Here is a 10,720-nt window from a genome sequence, read left to right as displayed (position 1 = left end):
ACGTTATCCGCGTAGAGTGTAACGTGACCGCGGATGCGTACAGCAACGGCAAATGTGTACACACGATACATGAATTTTCGCCGAGCGTGCCACCGGGATATAAGATATCGGAAAGGCCCGCGCAGATCATTTACTTGCCGATCACCGCACGGAGCATTACGGATCTAACGATACGCGTCGTCGACCAGAACGAACGATTGCTCGATTTTCGCGGAGAGGAGATCACCGTCAGATTGCACGTGCGACAACGACAGCGATAACGTGAGCACGAGATGCTCACATTGAACGGAGCGGAGAGCACGCAGAGAAATAACGAATTCTTTATAAGATCGGTGACGTCACAGCTCGACAATACTCGCTCATCCGGTTGCATCAGCAAGAAGAAGGTTAGCGCGTCGAACGTTAAATTTTTGCAATCTTTGGGATTTGCGGTGCGCAACTTTTCAGATGATTGATATCTTGAATATACCGGTGAGCCGTTCTTTGACGATCGCATCGTCAAGATCGGGACTCACACGTACAACCCGTTCGCCAATACAACGTTCAGGTACAGCGATGAAATATGAATACATATACAGCAACAGGATTTGTACACGTTGACGTGCGAATGTTTTCTTTACGTCGAAGGAAGATTGACGGTGAAAATGAAAAACGATCAGACGCCAACGACGCTTGTAAATAATTGCGCGGCGTTTATGTTTGATAAAATTCGATATGAACTCAACGTCGTGGAGATTGACCGCAGCAGAAACGTAGGCATAACTGGCACGCTCAAGAATTACGTGTCGCTGACGTACATAAAGCTTTGATTGCGCTCAACACTGGATGGAACACTAGATCCGACACGGAGGAAGGACATTTAATTTTTGCATACCGCTCAGCATGCTGTTGGGCTTTTGCGGAGCTTACAAACGCATGATCGTCAACGCTCGCCACGAATTGATTTTGATTCGAGCGCGCAACGATAACAATTGCTTGGTGGGAAATCCTGTGACGGAGTCTGAAATTGAATTATTTAAAGTACAGTGGCGGATGCCTCACGTTGCGTTAAACGAGATCAATAAATTATCAATGCTGCGAGCATTGGAAAGTGGTCGTTATCTGAGCATGAGTTTTCGCTCGTGGGATATGTTCGAGTATCCTCTGTTACAGAATACGACAAAGCATTTTTGGGTCGTCAAAACGGCGACTCAGCTTGAGAAGCCGCGATACGTTATCTTTGCTCTGCAGATCGAAAAAATGTCATGTCACAAAATGGTAGCGTGTTCGACGATTGTAATTTGAGTAACGTGAAACTTTATTTAAATTCAACGTTTTATCCGTACAACGATTTAAATCTGGATGTTGGCAAAAAGAAATACGCCGTCCTGTTTGATATGTACGCCCGTTTTCGTAGAGCATATTATGGAAACGATTGCTTCGAAACGCTGCTACTCAACGTGCTCTCATTTACCGAGGAAGGACCTTTTGTAGTCATTGATTGTTCGCGACAAAACGAATCCGTCAAGGGTGCCACTGTGGACGTGCGCATAGAATTTGGCTGCAGGGTGAATGTACCTGCAAATACTACAGTCTATTTTCTCATCATATACGATAGCGTGGTTCAGTACAGTCCGTTGACAAACGTTGTGCTTAAAATCACCTAAGTGCATTCTCCGACACGCTATAAAATGTACGATTCATCGAAATCGATCGCAGTCTCGAAAAATCGTTCGCCATGACCGTACCAACGTTTGTGGATCTGCAAGGAATTTTTGTTGGAAAGAAATTTATCGTGAAGGAAGTGGCGGTGTTGAGAAAAGGAGCCATTCTCTCTCATTACATTTTTACGTGTCCTATGCCATGGAGTTTCTTGACAAAATCAGAAAAGTATTGCTCTTCCTGGCTAAGTGCTTATCACCATGGATTGCAATAGGAAAACGGGATGATCCCTACACCATACTGAAATGCCTGATTACTATGGCTGTAACTGATGTGGAAGAGAATGACGACAATAAGGCTCTCGTATACGTCAAAGGACATGAAAAATGCGAATGGTTGGCTGATGTACTCGATAGCGACAACTTGACCTTTGAGACTTTGGATGCTGATTACAAAGATATAGATTCTTTATAGTATACTATGCTAGCGCCAGCCGCTACCGCCTCCGCTACCACTGCGTTTCGCTCCTGCTATTCACACAGCATTGCATTCTCGCACCTAGCGAGTTCAAGCTAACGCTCCGCAAGCTTCTTTTCGCGTTTATAAAACTCAGCTTCTCGTCGCCGCCGCCTCCACCACGCCCATCGACATCCAGTACCTACAACTCATTCGGGCTAGCCTCCATAAGACATGTGAGAAGTTCCGCCATTGCTCCTATTGTTGGCAATCTGCTCTCAACTTCTTTTTTAAATCCACTATACTGTGAGGATATTGAGCTCATTATCAGACATGCCGAATCTCACAGTATTCGTTACCACTCCTCGCCGTCCACATTCGCTCCCGCCATCTCTATCAACGCCGTCACTACCGCTTTTACCATCATCACCTCCGTCGTCGTCACCGTCCTCGCCAGTACCGATGTCGTTGTCTCCATCGCTAATCTTCACACCAAGTGCCTGCCACCGGACAATTTCAAAAATTCGTAACGTCGTCCTCTCAAACACTCGTCCATACAAACTCCAAATTTGCTCCGTCCGATCCCGTCTGAGCCCACAAAATATGTGGTATAATTTACTTATGTGATGTACTTTATTAAATTCGAGATGGTGTTGTACAAATAATTATGCCTCAGGTCTCGTCCGGATGGAGTATTAATTGTAGTAGTGCGCCTGTGCACGTTCAGCCAACAGAATTCAAAGTCTAGGGGAAAGAAAAAGGAAACCTCTCCTTTCCCGCACGGCGGCGCTCCGAGCGCACGATCTTCATTGTGTTTCTGTTCGCGATCAGCCAACATTCCTAGCTTCGAGTCATTACAGTTTATCGTATTCTCACTTGATTAGATATGTCGGATTCACATTCTCGCAGTCGCTCAAGATCAAGAGAGCACAAGAAATATAAGAAACGCTCCCACGAGTATGGGAGAAGACGCGATAAGTCACACTCGCGGTCGTGTGAGGTTAAGTGCCCTCGTCGCGTCTCTGGAAATCGCTCACAGTCATCTTCAACGCGGACTTCCCCAGCGGTCGACGATGCAGCTCTCCTAGAAAAGATTTTCGAGACGATACAAAACCAGGAACAAAAGCTAGCCTGTTTGGAAAACAAGGTTAAGGGACATGCTCTGCACTCCCCGGAATCACAGCCACAAGAAGAGCCGACGGCTCTCGAGAGCCGGGGCATCGAACCAGGTAAGCCCCCTTGTCGACCCTTTTTTCTCTTCTCGAAAACTGGCAAAGAGGGGGCTTAACCGATGGCTCTTCCGCGGTACAAATATTTACGTTCCATCACTCGCCTGCCGGTACTTTTTCAACTCTGACACGGTCACTTTTGCGACCGCGGATACCGAGCAGGACGAGGAACTATCGCTCGTCAATCAATTTCTTCGCACCATGCTGGATTTCGTCACCAGCGTGCCGCTCGTCATCATCGCCGTCTCCGTTGCCGCTGCCGCCGCCGCCGCTGCCGCCGCTGTCGTCGCCGCTGTCACAACCACAACGGCAATCTCAAGTCTCAACCGCAGCCGCCTCGTCACCGTCACCGTCGTCGCTACCGTCGACGTCGTGGAGGTCGACTGCGCGAACCGGTCTGTCAGACGATGTGCGCACACGATTGTTGGCAAAATTTGAGGTTAAAGACGGGCTCTCAACTGTGGGCCCACCTAAACTCAACAGGATGCTTCTACCGGTATCCAAGAGGGACAAACACCAATCTCGGCCTCAGTCGCAAGTGGCAGCCGCCCTCAATGCTTCGGGCATGGGCCTCTCTCTTAGGTATCCTCGCTCTTACCAGAGGATGCTAAATTGACGCTCACCCAAATCGCTGAGGTTATACAACTGTTAGCGGAAGGTAAGTCGACAGCTGATCTGGCCCCGATAGATGAGTGGCTTTTCGGCGCCTCTTTCGTGGACGAGGTTAAGGATGCACAGGCCTGCGAGAAAGTGGCTCGCCTCGCCAGAGCTCCTGCAACAACCTCTAAGGATTCCCCTCATTCGGCGGAAGAAGTCCAAATAGCACAGAGGCAAGCCTCGCAGGGAAATGCGAAAGCCCCTGCTCGTCAGTCGAATCAGCCGTATAGTCGAACAAGGGCCTACCAATCAAAGAATCATCCTCGCAGAGCGCATTCCCGCTCCCACACTTACCGCCATTAAATTCGGTAAGAAACGCAGGCCGTCTGGTTAATTTTCTGTGCGAATGGGAAGCGTTAATGTCGGATTCTGAGATTCTGAGCGCCGTTCAAGGAGATAAATCTCCCTTGTTTCAAGGCCACCTTCGCGCTCTCAACTCAGAGTCCAGTTTTTACTGCCGCAACGTCTACGTACTGCATTGCGGAAATAAAGAGACGGCTAAATAAGGGGGCCATCTATCCGGTACAGCCACCGTCGGATCAGTTTCTTTCTTCCTTCCGTTCAATTGAGGAAGCCTCTGGGGGCATGCGCATTATCCTCAATTTAAAAGATCTTAATGCTTACCCTTATTTTAAGCTAGAGGCAAACGATAGTATGCTTATTGCTGCCGGATGTCGAGATGGCTTCCCTTAACCTTGAAAACACTTATTTAGCATTAATTCACCCTTCTTGCAGGAAATATCTGAGATTCCAGTAACAAGGCTACGAGTCAGTATTATACCTGGAAGATTTCATTCTGTTAGCCTACTTGAAAGAGGCCTGTCATCCGAATGTCCAAGCATACACTAACACTCTCTCAGAGTTGGATTTCATAATAAACTCCAGGAAGTCGGAACTAGAACCCGCATGGCGACGCAATATCTTAGCATCGTGTCCGATTTTGAGACACAGTCTGTTGCGATCCCACAACAGCATCGGACTAAATTATGCTCGCTTGTTTCAAGCTGTTCGGCCAAATCTCACTGCTCGATTAATCTTTTCGCAAGTACGATGAGGTCCCTTGTTTCTATCTGTTCCACGGTAAGGTATGGCCTTCTGTGTACAAAAGCGTTTGAAAGACAGAGGTTTTTAGCCCTTGAAAAATTTAATAACGAGTTCAATGCGAAAATGATTATCACATCAGAACTCACCGAAGTTTTTCGTTGGTGGCTCTATACTTTGGCCGATCAGCTCCAAACAAACTCACTCTTTACACTGAAAACCAAAGGTGTCCTGCTAATTCTACCAAATGCGGTTTTTTATGTCCAGATCAAGAAACATCTTAACTTAGCGCATCACGCCGTTTCGGGGATTTTTTCTTTCGTTTAGTTTGATTTCTAATAATTATTGTTACAGGCATTAATACAGATGTACATAATACCCTTAAGGGAAACATTATTATAAACATGTATAGTTATAGCTTTATTTTACTTTATAAAATGCCACATCAACTTCTGGTCAATGGCGCTATAACTATATTTAGACCTTCTTTCAGAGAATTTTCTCCCTTCCCAGCCCATAGTAACACGGACGAGTCAGGTTTTAAACATCTACAATTAATACTCCATCCGGACGAGACCTGAGGCATAATTTATGGATCAAACGAACTTACCAAGTGAAGTTCGATCATAATTATGCCGATGGGTCTCGTCCGGATGGAGCGTCCCCCCCTTAACCTCCCCAAAGCATATGTTACTAGACGACTCGCCCGGGCCCTTCCTGTTTTAAACTATGAAGATCGTGCGCTCGGAGCGCCGCCATGCGGGAAAGGAGAGGTTTCCTTTTCCTTTCCCCTAGACTTTGAATTCTGTTGGCTGAATGTGCACAGGCGCACTACTACAATTAATACTCCATCCGGACGAGACCCATCGGCATAATTATGATCGAACTTCACTTGGTAAGTTCGTTTGATCTATAAATTATAAACGTAAGTCTCGGACTTGAACAAATTTCGTAGCACATGGCGCGTCGTCAACTTTTACCTCTTTTCGCTCGGAGACGACTGACTTTTTATCCCGAGATCGTCACCGTATTCCCCAAATACAAATAAATATATCTTAAGGTGAGGTCCACGGCCCATGATTCGTGATATATCATTTTCAGAAATTAGCGGTAAGTTTCGCGAGCCAAAGGCCTCGACGTCTCAATTAGCAATAATGATTAGGTTCTGACATGCATAGAGAAATTAGACAACGACGCGACTGTTTATTGTTTATTATTGTTTCGTTCACGGTCAATGTCCGACATTTTATTATTGTTTCGTTCACAGCCAAGGCCCGACAGTTTATTACGAGGTGGTAACCACTTAATGTAATAGTGGAATAGAGTCCTCGAAATCATTATAAAATTCATATGAAATCTCTATGTATAATCCGATAATTACATATGCAATCATGAGAAATCATTGTATAATATTAAATCAAATCGTATATTTTACCAAATGACTTCATATAATTAGACAAAATCATATAAAATCAAATGAAATCATGCAAACAGTGGGACAATATTTCAACTAGTGGTTACCCTCTCGGTTTATTATTATTTTGTTCGCAACCAAGGCGCGCTGGCGCGAATGTTCTTTTTCGTGGCGAGTCCTTTGACTCGCAGTAAGTTACCGACAATTTGGCGAGCCAGCGAGCTATCGCGAGCAATAACGGGCCACCCTGTACCTACGCGGAAAGGTTTGCCGAGTCATGACTCGTCATATAGCGAGCCTGGTTCGGCGCGCCGTGGGGCTGCGATTTTAGCATTTTTTATATCAATTTCAAGACCGATCGTGTGACGAGCCTAGGTGAGCCAAGACGGATCACGAGCCATGCCGAGCCACGGGCCGTGGGACCCCACCTTTACGATTGGTGTTCAACTTTACCGGTTTTAACCGTTCCGTTTCGCAAGTCGTTACCAGATACATATATGTATACATATACGAATATCCTACAGTATGTCGATAGCGAGCTATTAGCTTTAGTTTTTAGTACGTACAAAAAATTAGTGTAAAAAATATGAATAAAAATTTTCGTTCGCATCACTATATATATATATATATATATATATATATACACATGGCATTCTTTGTCGAAAAGGCCCCCCCCTGCCTGTTCAAAATTCAGAGAGGCCTACGGGATTCGTTTTGGACTCAAATTGTTGCTTGAGATGTTTACTTTAAAAAAAAACGTGGCCTTTTCGGAAAATCAAAATGGCGCACTCAACATAACTGCCAGAATGAACAAAGTCCAGCGGAAAAAGAAGATGGTAAACCTTCAGTAGAACTATGACCTGGAAAATTAATGGCAGCAAATTTTTCCATGTATTTTTAGCTGCTGAAAACAAATCCGATAATAAAATTTAGCACTTGGCCATATTTTGGCCGCTATTTTGAAAAAATTCACTTTATTGCGTATATCTCGGAAAATATTGATTTTAGAAAAAAAAGTGATCAACAAAAAATAAAGCTCTTGAAATTCTCTGCAAAGAAGGTCTGAATTCGACATCGATTTTATTGTCATTTCTCACTAGGTATAGTCTAATTGAAAAATGGAGGGGGAGGAGAAGGGAAGAAGTAGGAGGAGGAGGAAGTGAGTAAGAATCTTTTTACATTCAAAAAAGTAAAACAGATGATATTTTATTATTTTTTAAACCATACTTTATTTTATTTTATTTTTAAACCAAATTTTAATTTTTGTTTTCTGCACATACATTTTGAGGGAATATGAGAAAAACAATATGATTGCAGAAAGTGTTCAATTATCGTATGGAAGTAATTATATGAGGATTTACGGATTTTCTATAATTTCGAATAATTCTCTCAGAACGTAATTCCTTTTCTACGTGATTCTACATTCCGAATGAAACTACACTAAATAAAAATTCTACATAAATCAAACTGCAGGCAACCGGCTCTAAAGAATAGTGTTACTGTTTAGGGGAATCCCTATTTCTCAACTCAAACCTTGATTCTCTAGGCTTACTGCAATACGGAGGAATACAGTCGCAAAGATCTTCGTTTTTGAAACATAAATTGGATTTATGCAAACGTGGGTCTTTGTCTACAACTTGCTTCCGGGCTGGCGACGGACGTCTAAGTGAGCAACCTGCTCTCACGTCCCTGCACGTCGTCTTTCTAAGATTGCACAACAGAATAGCCACGGAATTATCAGCCCTGAATTCCCATTGGAGCGACGAGAAACTTTTTCAAGAAGCACGAAGAATCGTCGGCGCAGTAGTCCAACATATAACTTATCGAGAATTTCTGCCGATCATTCTTGGTAAGACAACTTCCAATTTAGTAGTTACTGTATTCATTCGAAGATAATATTATCGATAAGTAGGTATACTAGGCCGGTTCTAACTCAGGTCCTCTGAGGGGAGCGCGGGGTGCGGGGGATACTCAATGGCGAGGGGAAGCGTAGCGCGGGGATTCTTCGGTGGTGGAGGTATGACGTCATGCGGAATGGCAGTAAGATTTTGGGGACAACAGTCACGTACAAGACAACAAAAAATATCACAAAAAAAGAAAATACTGCCATGAACAAAAAACAAACAGTTATAGAAGTAAATGTGTTACAAAGGGTATACGTTCATACACACGTTTATACATATGTTTATACATACATAGGTCTATACATACGTTCATACGTTACAAAGGAAAGGAAGGGAAAAGAAATTCTAGAAACGTATTAAAAAAAAAAATTTCATGTTTTATTTTTTAAACTTGATATATTTTTTTTTGCGTTGTGACCACCAGTTATGTATTTTAAATACATTTTGTAACGCAAAATTCTTAATATGTTTTCCACATCGCATAGTATTGATAATATCTAGATTATGTAAAGAATCTATATCTTTGTAATCAGCATCCAAGGTCTCAATGATCAAGTTGTCGCTATCGAGTATATCAGCCAGCTATTCGCGTTTTTCACGTCCTTTAACGTATATGAGGGCCTTATTGTCGTCACATTCTTTCGCACCAATTACAGCCATCGTAATTAGGCGTTTCACCATGCTGTACGGGATCGTCCCGTCCTCCCATTGCAATCCATGGTGATAAGCACTGAGCCAGGAAGGGCAATACTTTTCTGATTTTGTCAAGAAACTCTATGGCATGGGACATGTAAAAATGTAATGAGAGAGAATAGCTTCTGTTCTCAACATCGCTACTACCTTCACGATAAATTTCTTTCCAACAATAAATCCTTGCAGATCCACAAACATTGATACGATCATGGCGAATTTTTCGAGACTGTGCTCGATCGATTTCGATGAATCTTAGTTTTTATCTCTTGTATTGAAAAGAAGGGGAGGTTTAAAAAAGGAATATACTTTTAATGAATATTTATTTTTTCATGTAATGCAGCATGTACAATATAATCTAAACCATAGACTGTTAGTTCACATACTATGGCAGAATTTTTAACATAAATTCTGTACAAAACGTTTGCATCATCGCGTTTATTAGTAATACAATTTTCTCTTAAAAACGATGCAAAATATTTGAATTTCTCACTAACACCATGCGTATATTGACTCAGTTCATAGAATACATGCTCGACACATTGCTCAAGGTCAAATAAGAAGAGCATAGTTATTGGTTTCATGTACAAGCATGTACCATATAATGCTAATTTTATTTTATTCGTATCATCTATTTTAACATGTTCCACATTCGGATCTTGAATCAATAATGATGACGACGATCATGATGAGATTGTTGCCTGCATTAATCGCTCAATATATATCTGCACCTCTCTCGATGAACGCCTTTTATGTACCATGAGGCAGGATCATGCGGTTGCCTCGATTGTCACCGATCTCAATTTGTACGTGAGACGTAGGCCCCACGACGATTCCAATGTTCAGGCACTTGTACGTTATCAATGTTAATGTATATTTCCTTATCAAGATGTAAGCGAGGTTTCGAAGATGTATGAGAAAATGGGATGTAGAAAAAAGAAAACATGTATAGACCTTAGGAAAAAAATACATAACGTATCAAAAAAATTTATAAAACTTGAATGAACTTACTGTCTCTCGCAGGCCTCATCCTGTTGAATTGGAACGTAATAGTTCATAGAATGAGACGTTTTCAAGGATAGTGTCTGATACAGTAGAAGCAATCTTCTCTAGTAGTAGGAGCAATCCACAGAGCGACTTATGTAATAAGACTTATGTATCATAAGTCTCTTTTTTAAATAGTAATCCCCACCACAAATTTTCAGAAGCTTCGCATTTCACTGAATCCTCAGCGTATGTAGTGAACCAACTGACTGAATCAGTAATGTCGCCATAAGTCTCTCTAATTAGTGCTTACCACTTCACATTTTCCAGCAACATATCCAAGTATCGTTGAAAATTATTATTTTCGCATCAAGAGTTATTTCAATTTCCCCTCTATGTGTGTGCGATTTTACTTTAATATAGATATCATTATTACATTTTATGACATGAAGTAATATATGTTCCACAACGTCTATGTGAAGGATGAGCTTTGCTGTATGTTCCATCAGTAAAGTCATGAATCATACAATGACATGTAGGAATATTTAATATTAAAGTTTAATATTAAAGTTTAATATTAAAGTTACGTATTCATCAAACTTCGAATCACACACATTGACAATCTTGTGTTTCGCGGGTTTTCTCCGTGTTCAAATCCATTCTTGGAATGCCAACGTTTCGTGAACCTTGCAGTCCACTTCATC

At 42.3% G+C, this 10,720-nt stretch overlaps 1 protein-coding gene across 1 annotated transcript in view; it reads left to right on the top strand.

The window, feature by feature from the left end:
* Positions 1 to 8,223: 8,223 nt before the first annotated feature.
* LOC108758877 (uncharacterized) overlaps positions 8,224 to 10,720 on the top strand; it is a 97,062-nt gene continuing 94,565 nt past the window's right edge. The window contains exon 1 of the mRNA XM_018504085.1: positions 8,224 to 8,287. The gene's annotated coding sequence lies outside the window, so the exon portion shown is untranslated. The remainder of the gene's footprint in view (positions 8,288 to 10,720) is intronic.

The sequence above is a fragment of the Trachymyrmex cornetzi genome, unplaced genomic scaffold (genome assembly GCF_001594075.2).
Source record: "Trachymyrmex cornetzi isolate Tcor2-1 unplaced genomic scaffold, Tcor1.1 scaffold1039, whole genome shotgun sequence".
Classification (NCBI taxonomy): Eukaryota; Metazoa; Arthropoda; class Insecta; order Hymenoptera; family Formicidae; genus Trachymyrmex; species Trachymyrmex cornetzi.
This window is presented reverse-complemented; position numbering and strand designations above follow the sequence as displayed.